The sequence below is a fragment of the Tarenaya hassleriana genome, unplaced genomic scaffold, assembly GCF_000463585.1.
Source record: "Tarenaya hassleriana unplaced genomic scaffold, ASM46358v1 Cleome3, whole genome shotgun sequence".
In the NCBI taxonomy this organism is placed as follows: domain Eukaryota; kingdom Viridiplantae; phylum Streptophyta; class Magnoliopsida; order Brassicales; family Cleomaceae; genus Tarenaya; species Tarenaya hassleriana.
In genome coordinates, this window is record NW_010966177.1 from 736,717 (window position 1) to 751,497 (window position 14,781).

The window sequence follows — 14,781 nt, forward strand, 5'->3', positions numbered from 1 at the left end:
AAAAAATACATATATCACGCATATATATAAAACATATATATACATATAACTATATAAAATAAATGTGCAATTAATTTTGTGGAAAATAAATGTGTAATTGATTTTGTGCTTATAATAATTAATATATGTATATGAATGTGTATAATTTTTAAAATTTTGAAAAGTATAGGGTTTTTTTTGGATAAAAAAAAGTATAGGGTTTAAATTGTGATGAAAAAAAAAGTAAAGGGTTTTGTTTTGGATTATCCTTTAGGTATATGTTAAAATTTGAAAAGTTTAGTTTTTATTTGTGAATTTCAATATAGTTGAGTATTTAATTTGAAAGTGGGATAGTTAAGTATTTAATTTGGAAATTTGGTTAAAGTTCAATATTTAATATGTAAATCTCCCTTTTGTTTATAAATATAATTAAATCAATTATAGAATATTGATATCGCTTCGTAGATGATATATAGGTTCAATGGTTATGATATATTGTGGCGGTACCATTGTTTTCCTTCATTTGCTACTGGTAAAAAAAAATTAGAGATGCGTATTATTTGTATTAATAATGATATGATTTATTTACCACAGTTGAAATTCTGATGACGTTGAGGTTTTCATCTATGTAAATCTTTGTGGACATTGATGTGCTAAGCGATAGAACACCTGAGATATAGAATGTATTAGTAAGCTCAATATAAAAATGATAGTGGTCGTTAAATATCAGCCTGTAAAATATTTATGATTGTGTTTGTGTTAAATAATTATCGTTAATAATCTTTGGGTTTACACCAATAATGACGATGATACCTTTTTGAACATTCAATCTATGCATTTCTGACCGGAGTTGGGCGGCAATGTCATCCTATATGCAAATCTTGACAATGTTGTTGTTGTGCTGCATATTAAAATTACATGTTAGTATTTATCAAACTAATTAGAGTCATTTTGTAAGACAACATATCTTGCAATGCAAATAAATGTTGAAAACCTACTCTTTCAATAATAATCGGAGGGTAATTTTCTGAGTTGACGATACCATCCGTGAGTTTGGTCAGTGAACTGCAACCAAAACTCCAATAATATTTGCAATATGAGAGAATATCTTGATTATATATAGAACCCATTGAATTTTTTTCCCGGTTGTATTCTTTGTATGATAACACAGTACCTGAAAAATCTTGCTTTTTACCTGCCAATGCCAAATCATCATATAAATATATCCGAAATTTCTCTTTGACAATATCACATGAAGTGGGAGCAACCCTTTTAACAGTAGTATATTCCATTAAATAAATACAGAATTTCTGTTTCTTTAACTTGTATCTGTTGTTATTGTGTAGAAGCTTGAATGGCTGATAAGGAATATATCTTCCTCATTTATGACATGTTTAAATTGGTTTGCATGATTTTGGGATATTTTTCCTTCAACAACATGCTCCTGTAATGTTGTTATTGGAGAAGATCAGATTACTGATAATTATAACGTAATAAAAAAAGTTAAGAAAGACATACATTTTTATCAATTAATAAGAAGCCAATGCCACGATATTCATTTCCATTAAAAGGATTCCTTTCAATCCCATGTCCTTAAAAATCTGACCATGATACATCCATAACTGTGATGTTTTCTCTTGTGTTCTAAACTTGCATGGGTTGATATCACTGGTTGAGGTTGATTTGTTAATTCCTACATTGGAATTAATCTGATCAATAATGACATTATGTATAGTGTAGTATATATAATCATTACTTTAATGAGAATAAAACATCGGTTTGAACGGAGTACAAATATACTTACACATAAATCGTGATGGTATGATCCTGCTTAAAATATAAAGATTATTATTAGTAGGATAATGACAATATGTTCAATTTTAAATGACGTAGGAACATTACGAAAAGTTATACATACATATATATATATATATATCTGGTGCATTCCATATTCACAATTTTACTTTACCGTGTACTTGTCTACATATGTGTGAAAATGATGGGTATAAGTTTCTTCTTCTTTAGATCTAACCTCATGGTATCGGTAGTTCGTTGAAGATTTCTGGGTAAACAATGTTGGTGATGCCAGATTTGACACCAGAGTGTTCCGTATCATCTAGGATTTTTAATCCTATTGCAGAAGTAACACAGGAGAGTACGACATATAGTTGACATGGCTGAAGATTGGACATGGCAAGTATAAGGCTACTTGTTTTAGAATTTGTCCTTGGCTTTTATTTATTGTAATTGCATAGCATAGTCTTATTGGAAATTGCCTTCTTCGCAATGTGAACGGATGTTTTGAATATGTTGGCGAGAGAATAATTCGTGGGATAAGTACCTTATTCCCATTGTTTGGCCCTGTCATAATTTCTGCTTCCAAAACTCGTTTTTCCAACTGAGTTATTATTAGTCGTGTCCAATTGCACAATCCTTTCTTTTGATTGATGTTTCTTAGCATCATCACGGGGGCCCCAACTTTCAGATGTAGTCTATAACTCGGTAATCCAGGGAATTCTAGGGAGTTTAGATATTCGACGGGGTATAGGGATTGCCAATCAGTTTCTAGTGCGTTATCAATGCCAATGATGTCTAAACTAAGATACTCTGTTGCTTGTCTCGGTATTTTGGCAAGAATGAATGCATTTACTTCATTCACAATTTCGTTTTTAGGTGTTAAGATTGCCTAAGATAGCATGTACTATATGTGTGAAATATATATATGTACCTTGCCATTTGTAGGTCAACAACAACTCTTTGCTTGGATAACAAATGTTCGTTGTGAGTATCTCTTATGCTTTGGACTTGACCAATAACATCTTCGTTAAGAGGAAAAAAGTAAACCAAAAAAATTAGTATCTTAAAAGACATAATTTTAGGAATTAAGAAAAATGAAAAATAATCAACTAAGTTGATATGTCTATTCACCAGGTAATTCTTCATTTTTGTTAGCCAACGCAATAAGTTCATCGTAATCTCGAAACCTAAAAAACTCTTTAGGTATCTCAATAGCGGTTACTCGAACTTCTGATATATTAGTTTGTTCCGTGAAACGAATAGATAGTTTGAAATCAGTTAGCTTAAATAGATCGTTAGTCCTAACAACATCAAAATCAGTTAGAAGATAAATAGCTCCTTCACATAATACATCTTTGTAGCCACTCAAAAGATGTCGACATATAGATCTTTGTGTAACAGTGGACTATAAGGAAAAAAAGGAGATAAGTAATTTTTTTTGAAATAAGCATCGACATTTGAGATCATAAGAAACCAATAAATTTTGGAAACGATACAATGATGTTCAGTATATATTTTCGTCGATGAGTAGAAAATCAACACTCATGAGTTCACCACCTTTTTTGACATTTCGAGCTTCCCAAAACCATAATAATCGGCCAACTATTCGCTGCATTGGTCGATCGATCCATAAGTCAGCAAACGTGATGTATGAGGGAAGAGTGTTAAATCCAAATGGAGCCATAAGCGAATTAAAAACAAAGAAAGAGCTGGTGTATTTCAAACTTTCTTTCAAATATGAGTATTTGCGTACTTAAACGGAGGGAAATTTATAATAGAGCATACTTTCTTTCAAATTGCAACGGAAAAAATTAATGGGATTAAAAGGACTGTATCTCTAATAAAGATATAATTAAATTAGGACAAATGATTTGTAACTTGCGCTCCAAATAATTGAATAAGGAGACATGAATCGCCGGCTAATTGGTGTTAACCACTTCGCCACTTTGTATTTATAAAAATAATTACGTATTATTCCTAGAAATGTTATTACCTTTAATTGTATGGTAACCTCCACTTATTCCCGGTTTTAATACACATATTAGCGGTGTTATTACTGCAGTAGTTATACACATATGAGGGACGTTACCAATTGTATCCCTTATTTTTGGTAATACTAACTTTTGTTTATTTCCAAATTCTCTTTTTAATCCCATTTAAAAACAAAACATGCAAACATATTTGTACACATAAAATATATACCATTATATGTGTACACAATCACACCCACGTTTATATATATATAAGCATACATATACATATATACCTATAAAGCTTTATAAGTATATATGTATATATACCGTTTGTTTTTAAACCATACATTATGTGGGGGAAATTTTATTAGGAATTTGCAAATTTTACTGTTATTTTGTTTAATAGTTACTTCTGGTCCTTTTCAAATGCTTTTTTTATTGCAATATAAACGCAAAACATATATACATAATATATATCAAATATCATACATGTATATTTATTAGGTACTCAATCACAAAGCTACTAATTTGACATGTTAATTTGGAACTATGACGCCCATAACCCGTGTCCCGCCCACGAGTTGCGACACATGGACGATCAAACCGTATATCAAAATAGCGGAAATTTTAAAACATTTTTATATTATATATACGCAGCGGAAATATGTTTCTACATACAAACCCACATATAGTAGAAGTATACACACCATAACATAAGGACGGTGGATACAATATAAAACACAGTCAGGATACACCGCCGATAACAAAACAACCGTACATGTCTAGAAAGAACATATACATGATCCGGGGAAACACGTCTCACTCGTCACCAGTATCCTCATCCTGCTGCTGCCAAAGCTGCTCCGAGTCTGAAACATTGCATAACAACGTCCATAAGCTATATGCTTAGTGAGCACTTCGGGTTAAACCCGAAGATCATACTCAAATTGCAAATGGTCAAACACAAACAATATAGTACACATAATGTATATATATGTACATGCCCAACATATCATGTCATGATGGCTAACTTTAACAACAATAGCACATGCAACAAGCACAAACAGTCCGGATGACAAATCATCGGACATCAACCATCAAATCGTCTCTATGTGCATCACACACATAGGATAGCATACGTACGGATCTGGTATCACCAGTCCAGGGTATACACAAGTCATAGCTCGACCCATCGGGTCTATCAGTAACACCGGTACCGTCAAATCGTCTCTACGGGTGCGTCACACGCATAGGTAAGGACTCTCCATATGCAACGCACATTCCTCTCTCTCTCTTCTTGGCCGAAGCCGAAATAGTAAAATGCAACAACCCAGGCCCAACACTTCATAAAACGTATCACACCAATCATCCCCTCTGATATCGATGACACCTCTCGATACCAGAGCGCCAGGTGCCTCCTCCAGGCCACCACTGACTATGTCGAGCGAAGTCAGTCAACAACTGACAACCTCTCGCCACCCATCCGCCACGGAAAAGCTCATCAGACCCGAGCTCAGGTCTTTCAGAGTATTTCCGCATAACCTCATCATGACTCAATCCCGAGTCACAGGTAAATGTGTGCCAGTCTCTGTCGGGAATCACTCTCGAATCCGTTCCATAGCAAGTGGAACGTCGGCGCGGTCACAGAGTAACCGTAAGATTTTCTCAACCCGGGATAGCCGAATCACTCAAGACTACCACGTGCATCATCGGCTCCAAGCTCTGCCCGTAGGCGTTCAATCACAATCATGTCTCCTCAATATGAAACCCGATCCGGGTCGAAGATCATAAAAAGGATATCTCACACAGTGCAATCATCGAGACATCATCTCAAACCCCGCAAACACACGCTCGACTTTACTCCGGTCCTCCGAAGTAATGTCTCATGCCATGCCAGCTACCTGGATCCCCAATCACAAGCATTCATACAAGATCACATTTTAATCATGCATACACACATCTTATTATTCTGGTATCCCGATTCCATTACGTTCATTTTATTCTTTTATCCTTTGAACTGATCAAATCGGGTTCCGACCATTACAGATTATCAATTCATCTCGTTTCGAGAGTTTTACTTACCGTGGAATGGTTTAGTTCAAATTTCGTAAGATTCGGGTAGGATACAGGTCAAGGTCAGTCGAATATAGGGGTTGGTTGCATCAGATCTCGCTCGATCCGACGATCCGGGCCAAAACGAGGTAACAGGGATCTGGACCAGACGGTCTGCACAGACTGGACCGGACGGTCCACGAGGTCTGGTCCCGACGGTCTAAAAAGCCTGGAACATACGGTCTGCGAGATTCTGGAACGAACGGTCCAAACCCAGACCAGACGATCTGGACCCGTCTTCTTCCTCGCGACCCTACAACCCTAGAACGGACAGTCCAGGCCTGGACCGTTCGGTCTAGGCAAACCAGGAACTTTGGGTTCCGATTTTTCGCACTAAACTCAGCCATCTATAGCTCAAAACAATGTAGAGAACATCAGAAACTCAAATCTAAACTCAAACATTCGTGAATCGCATCCAAAGCACACAAATCTCCATTTTCAATTTGATTATCATTTTCGAATTTAATCTGAAACACTCACTTATGTTAAATTCGAGTTGTGGGTTTTGTTGGGGATGTTTCCTAGAGTTGATTGCTGAGTTTATTAATTGATTTCGACCGAAATCAAAGTTCCAATCGAAGATTGAAGTTTCGGAAATTTTGAGAGAATTTACGGGAGTGAGAGAGCAAAGTGAGAGGGAAATGGCCGAAGAATAGGCAAACTTAGGCGAAATCTCGCATCCCAGAGGAAGCAGGAGGTGTCCCGGAGCAAGCAGGAGGTGTCACGCGTTGGAGGAAGGCCGAAATTGCGGCCGTGACTCAGCAGAAAGAAGAGGCGGCATGTGAAACCTGACCAGCCCCGTCAGACCCGATGGTCTGGCTATGCAGACCAGACGGTTTGCGTGATTCAGACCCGACGGTCTGCACTACTCAGACCCGACGGTCTGCTTCCCAGACCGGACGGTCTGACCCATTTTTCGCCCGTTTTTCTCGCTCGGTTTGGTCCAATCCTTCGATTTAACTTGGTTTAGGTTTGATTCAATATTCTAGAGTCATTTTTAGGCTTATCTAAGGTCTACTAAAGTTCGGTACGGATAACGAATTCACGGGTTATCACATTCTACCTCTCTTAAAATGAATTCATCCCGAATTCTAATAAGAGAGATGAGAGAAGATACGTACCGAGAAGATGTGGGTAATGGTCACGTATCTCCTGCTCTGGCTCCCATGTCATGTTCGAGACTCCTTGACTCCTTCAGACGACTTTAACCAAAGGAATCTCCTTGTTCCGCAATCTCTTGATCTTTCGGTCGACAATCTGAAGTGGTTGATCGCGGATTCTGACATCACTGGTAAGCTCAATCTCCTGTGGTCGCAGCACATGCGAAGGATCCGCGATGTACTTCTGCAACATAGATATGTGAAACACATCGTGAATATGGCCGAGATCTGGGGGCAACTCCAATCGATATGCTACAGCTCCAACCTTCAAAATCACAAGATAAGGTTCAATATAGCGTGGCTTGAGCTTCCCCGTCTTTTCAAACCGTGTGTGCCCTCTGATCGCCTGCACTCGGAGGAATACAAGATCGCCCACTACTACTATGAAGTCCCTCCTTCTCTGATCAACGTAAGACTTATGGCGATCCTGTGCGACCTTCAGATTGGCCTTGATCTTGCGGATAACCTCTGTCGTCTCTTCCACAATCTCAGGCCCAAATGTACGTCGCTCTCCGATCCGTCCAACACAAGGACGTCTTACAAGGCCGCCCGTATAAGGCCTCGTAAGGTGGCATGCCGATGCTGGGGTGGTAGATGTTGTTGTACGCAAACTCGCACAACGTCATGTACCTATCCCAAGGAACTCCCCACTCCAGAATGCACGCTCTCAACATGTCTTCGAGCGTCTGGATGGTTCGCTCCGATTTTCCATCTGTCTGAGGATGATAAGTAGTGCTCATCCTCAGCAAAGTCCCCATCGCGCTCTGAATAACGCCCCATAGTTGAGCTGCAAAACCAAAGATCTCGGTCTGAAATGATCTCACTCGGGACTCTGTGTAATCGGACAATCTCATCTATGTATATTTGTGCCAGCTTCTCCCCAATATACTCCTGTCGGATTGGAATGAAATGTGCGGACTTCGTCAATCGGTTGACGACCACCCAAATAACATTCTTCTTAGCCGGGGTCGTCGGTAATCTAACCACGAAATCCATCACAATCGAGTCCCACTTCCACTCCGAAATCTCTCATGGCTGTAACTTTCCGCTATGCATCTGTCGTTCCGCTTTCACCTGTTGACAGATCAGGCAATGTGCTACGAATTCTGCGACATCCCTCTTGATGTCTGGCCATGTGTACCACTATCTCAGACCCTGATACATCTTGCTGGCTCCCGGATGTATGGCCAATCGAGACTGATGAGCCTCTCGTAAGATGTCCTACCTCAACTCATGATCTGCCTGTACACAAAGACGATGATGAAGTCTCAAAGCATGCTCTTCATCCATTTGATACCCCTTCTCTTCATACCTGCTAATCTCATCGATGATCTTCTGCAAGTCTGAATCATGACTCTGTCCTGCTATCACCCATCTCCTCAAACTCAAATCATGATCCTCCTCGATTTCCATATGTCCCAACATAGCTGATAATACAACTATGTTCTCCTGCGAAGATGAGAGTACATGAATAGCCGATAGAATCTTCTTTCGGCTCAAGGCATCTGCAACTACGTTCGCCTTGCCTGGATGATACGCAATCTCCAAATCATAGTCGGCTATCAGCTCGATCCATCTACGCTGTCGAAGATTCAGATCCTTCTGTGAAATCACATAGGTTAAGCTCTTGTAATCGATATTGAGCTTAACCTTCTCTCCGTATAGGTAGGATCTCCAAATCTTCAATGCATGTACCACTGCTGCCAGCTCTAGATCATGTGTCGGATAATTCTCCTCATGTTTCCTCAACTGTCGGGAAGCGTATGCAATCACATGTCCTTCCTGCATCAATACGTAACCCAAACCCTATCTCGACGCATCAGTATAAACCTCTACAAAGCTCGCTTCGCACTCTGGCGTCCAATCAAACCGCACATTCTTCTCCGTCAGCTCCGTCATTGGTTTTGCCAACTTGGCAAAACCTTCGACGAATCTCCTGTAATAGCCTGTCAATCCCAAGAAACTGCGAATCTCAGTTGCATTGGCAGGGGTCTTCCACTCCAACACTACCTCAATCTTCGCCGGATCTATCTGTATACCCTGAGCCGAAATTACATGGCCCAGAAATCCAACTTCCTGCAACCAGAAAGCACACTTGCTGAACTTTGTGTACCGTTTATGCTCCCTCAAACGCCTCAAAACCATACGCAAGTGTTCCTCATGGCTGCGTCGATCCGGTGAATAGATCAAGATGTCATCGATGAAAATGATGACGAACTCGTCGAGATAATCCATGAATATACGGTTCATCAACTGCATAAACACCGCAGGAGCGTTCGTCAATCCAAATAGCATAACGACGAACTAGAAATGTCCATACCGTGTATGGAAAGCCGTCTTTTGCACATCAACTTTCATACAGATCTGATGATATCCTATTCGCAAATCGATCTTCGAGAACCACTGTGCTCCTTGTAACTGATCAAGTAACTCATCAATCCTCGGTAATGGATATCGATTCTTGATGGTTACCTGGTTAAGTCCTCGGTAATCGATACATAAACGCATGCTACCGTCTTTTTTCTTGATGAATAGCACGGTGCTCCCCAAGGCGAAACACTCGGCTGAATCAATCCCTTCTCCATCAATTCATTCAACTGCTTCTTCAATTCCGCCATCTTTGTTGGAGTCGTCTGATACGGTGTTTTGGATATCGGTTCTGTACCTGGAACAACATCGATATAGAAATCTACCTCTCTTTCCGGTGGCAATCCAGGCAAGTCCTCCTGAAAGATGTCGGAAAATTTCCGAACCACAGGTGTCTCATCCAATCTCACCTCGGACTCCTTCGTTGCAGTCACTACAACGAGGAATGCTTCATCTCCCTTCCTGATCATCCGACTGGCTCGAAATGCAGAAATAATCGGGAAAGGATTCCATGCTCTATCTCCTAGAAACTCAAACTTCCCTGTCGCGTCTGTAAACTGGATAACTCACCGACGACAGTCAATATGTGTCTGATGCACGGATAACCAATCCATTCCCAATATCAGGTCATACCCCTGAATAGGTACTATGATCAAGTCGGCTAGAAGATTCCTTCCACATACTACTAAAGGAATCCCACGTAACATACGAGTCACTTGCAAAATCTCTCCCGAAGGAGTATGTACTCTATAGCGCTCGGCCGTATCAATATCCATCACATCTAAAGTCTCAGCCATCCTCAAACTCAGGAAGCTATGTGTAGCTCCCGTGTCAAACAAAGCATGACAAGCAGTGTCGTGAATGTGTATCATACATGTGATGGTAGCAACATCAATCTGCTCTGGGTCACCCTCAACAATAGCATCAATGGTGACCGTCTCTAGGGCATAGTATGCCTCGTCCTTTTGAGCCTCTACCTCTGCAGAAAGCATGTAGACTCGTGGCGCTGCGCCCCCTCTACGTGGTGGCTGGGAACGTGGAGGTCTGGCTCCCTGGTGACCAGAAGTAACTACGTTTCCGGTACACTGGTTAGTGAAATGGCCAGGCTAACCACAACGGTAACAAGTATAACCTAAACGACATGGTCCAACATGATCTCGCCCGCATCGTGGGCAAGATTTGCGTGGTCCTAGCAGTGCCAGTGGCGGTGGAGTTACGGAACGAACTGCTGGTACTCTTCCCCGATCACGGGGCTGAATCACTTGTCCTGAACTCGAGGAAGGGCGAGTGAACGTGATTCACCTCAGAGGCCTCCTCTCTCGGTTCCTCGCCTCTTGCTGCTCATCCTGTTCCCCCTCTCCAACTTCTGCAGCTGAGTCATTTTCCTACTCAACGTAGGATACTCCTGGATCTCGATCCGTCTTCGCAGATATGGTCGCAATCCGGTCACAAACTTCTGGATCTTTAGCTTCTCAGTCGGTATGGATCATCCATGTAATAGCTCATATCATCAATTCTCTACTCATGCTCTAAAAAGGACGTACATGTACAAACAAAGGAAGACAAAGAGAAAAGGAGACGAAAGGAAAGAAAAAAAATAAAAAGAAAAAGAAAATAGACCCAGACCAGATAGGATCTAATCCTGTTGCCTAAATTGTCCCCGACAACGACGCCAAAAACTTGATGTCGCAAATCTAGGTGTATAAATTTGACCAAGTAATAATATCCTAGACTCAACAATTAACTGCAAGTGTACGGATCGTGTGTAGCAACTAGGGTCAAACACAGAGACAAGTAAACAACTGAATCAGATTCCAATCCAAATCTAGATCTAGAGAAAATATGAGAATGATGAGAATGTATCAAAATCAAATAATAAAAACAAACGATAAACTATCAATGGCAAAACACTACAGGCTTCGGGATTGCTTTACATGCAAGGGTCTTTCAAAAGATGCAAACTCAATGGTTTATCTATCCGATTCAGGGAATTCAAGCTCTAAAGTAGAGATTAACACTTTCGAGTCTAACCTCACTATCCAGGCTTTATCCTACTAATCTCTCGATTCAATAGTCTAAAACCCTGGATGCATGAACGAACGCTATCATAATCCCTAGGCAAATATTCATCTCTCAATGCAATACCTGTTCTATTTATTGAGTTATTTCCATGTTAGAATCCCATATGTCTATGCGAATTAAAACCCTAAGTTCATTCAATCAAGTGGCCAACAAGATCAAACGCATTAAACGCAACTCAATAAACCGAATAGAATAAATAAAACCACAAAGTCTGGAATTAGAAACCAAAGATCCCTACATAGCAAATCTCTAACCTACAGCAAAAGAACTACTCGCTAAACATCGAGACGTCAGGGTTCATATCAATACAACAAAACATCGTAAAATAGAAGGAAAGAAGAACGCTTAGTCGATTTCTTGGCTTCTGATCTCCGTCTTCTACTCCGATCTCTTGCTTCCTGATAATCGCCCCATTTTCTTGTGCTCTTGGTGTATTCTCTGTGTAAAACTTAAATGAATTTCAACCTAGAGGCTTTCCCCTCTTATTTCCCTTCGATTTGGGCAAAACTGGAAGTTTTCCTAAATCTGGGGGTCGAACCGATCATTTCGGCAAAGTCAAACTGACGGTTTTACTTTATGAGCAATTTTCCAATTTCTGCGATGCCGAACCGATCGTTTCGTCCATCCCGAACCGATCGTTTTGTGTCTCTGAGCAGTTTCGATGGGCTTCACGAATTCGCTCATAACTTCTTGCTCCGAGATCAGATTTGGGTGATCTTGGTGTCTATGCGTAGATATTGAGAAGAGCTTTCTAATGATGTAGAGAATTCATGTTTTGGACGTATAGAGTGAAAGTTATTGGACTTTCAAATTCTAACATTTTCTGAGCTTCACGTTTTCCCTGTAAACACTCCAAATGTTCTCGTTTCGTCCGTGATGTTCCGTAGCCCATGTTTTCCACTCCTTTTGCTCTTTTTATGAGTGAAAACCTGTTTAAACACCAAAGAACACAATCAACCAATATCGAAACCAAATGTACCCTAGAATGTCTACAATTATGTAAAACCGAGTCAATTACGTTAGACATCCTATATCAAAACATCACCCAAAGTACGTGTTATCAAACTCTCCCAGACTTAAACTTTTGCTCGTCTCGAGCAATACTCTGTAAAAAACGGTCTGAAAGGAGGGCCGCACAATGGCATAACTCAAAATGATAATTGAGAGCGAAACATCTATCCAACCTAAATCCCCGTGAACAATGACCAAGTCTGTCTAACATGATCTCCCTCTCTAAAGGATAGTCTTTCCTAGCTATGAGATCTATACCGTTACCCAGAACTAATCTAAAGACTTCAATCATCTATCAAGCATGTTTCTCGAACCTATTATGCCATTCTACCTAATCGTATATGGTCTACGCTTTCGGCATCCATTCTTTTTATCTTTCTCTCCTTTTTTTTCATCTAGCTAGACTTTCTCTCTTTTTTCTTTTACTAGCATCTCGGGTTCCTAGGACGTTGAAGTTGAAGGGTTCCTAATCAAATTTTTTTTCGATTTTGTTTTATTGGATAACTCGACCCACAACTTAGACCCGAACCATCAAATCGATGCACTCATGTCCTCGAACGATTTTCGTTGACGAGATAATGATAGCGGAGTGTCGAGATGCTCACTATCTTTTTCTGCTCATAAAGAAATAAGAATGCATTTGATAATAGACTTTACCGATTTCAGCAAACATGGGAAATGTTCTTATAGAAACTTTTCTACCTGACTAGACAACATCGGTCCCATGGGTTCCAACCAACGATTTCTATCCCACAAGCCATTCTAGACGATCCTAAAGGTTAAGCAATCAATTCAACAAAACATAACCACGTTCAACGGATCACAATGTTTTCAAGACGTTTCTACTCTCTCATACCATAAATCATCACATCAATGCTCAAAACGGTTTTATGCACGTGATCTTATATGTCCTAAACACTATATGTAAATGCATAGTCCTAAAAACAAACTATATGATCCTAAAACATTCTATATGCACATGCAACTAAAATGTGAAAAGAAAAAAAAATGCATTCAACACTATACTAAATAGATATGGTTTTGCGTTAGACGAATCCTCCCCCAGACTTGAATTAGACACTGTCCTCGGTGTCAAGTCTCATCTAGTAGAGGCAACCAATAAGATGAGTCAAGAGAGAAGTAAATCAAAAAGGGAAAAGAATACTTAGCTCGCGATATTCGTTCACTCGCACTTAAGTCTGCCTACGTCTATCGCATAGCTAGCTTCCTCGCCTCCTCAATAGCTCCTCATTAGAACTCAACCTGGTGATAAGAGACACAAACCAATATCCGATGCAAAAAGAAAAAGAAAGGGAAGAAAAACTAACCTAAGAACTCGGGTTGCCTCCCGGAAGCGCTTGTTTAAGGTCGTTAGCTTGACTCGTCTTGCTCATGTGGGAGGGGGTTCAGGGGGAATGGTTCTTGGAGGAATGGTTTTAGGTGGAATGAGATTAGATGGGACAAACTCACCCGGCAACGGCGCCAAAAACTTGATAACGCAAATCTAGGTATAGAAATAAGCTCAAGTAATAAAAAACCTAGATACAGCGAATACCGCAAGGATACGGATCAACTGTAGTACTAGGGTCGAACACAGGGAATAGTTAACACTAAGAACAAGACTCGACTAAGAATCAGATCAGAAAATAGCAGATGGAATAGATGAATACCGAAAATAAAGCAATAAATAAACTAAGTAAAATCAGATAATTAAACCACCGTAGCTTCGGGATAACCTTAACGCGCAGGGATTGTTTCTAAGGATGGAGAATCTACGAATATCGAACTCTAATCGGGGATCTCAAGTTCTAATATCAGATTTGACTCTCTCAAGTCCTAAATCCACTATCCAATAATTTAACCTATCGATCTCTCAACCTAATAGATTAAAATATCAAACGCATTAACAATGACTATCACAGTTCCTAAACCGATTAACATATCTCTCAATAGTCTTAATCAATTCATTCAATGAATTCATTCCGAATCTAATCTCAACTCTCGTTGCAAATCAGAATCTAAAATCAATCAATCAACTGGCCAAGAAGATCAAAAGCAATAAACTCAATTCAATTAAACCGAAGAGTATCGATAACATAGTCTCGGAAAATAAAAACCAAACAAATCCCTACAAGGTTAAATCCCTAACTACAGTGAAACGACTACTCACTACCCATAACAACAAACGAGTTCAAACCAATAAGAAGAAACATAGAAACAGATAAAGAAGACTCGCAGCGATCTCTCGACGACGATTCTTCAATCTCTGCTCCCGGAAAACTCCGTCTTGATTCTCTCTC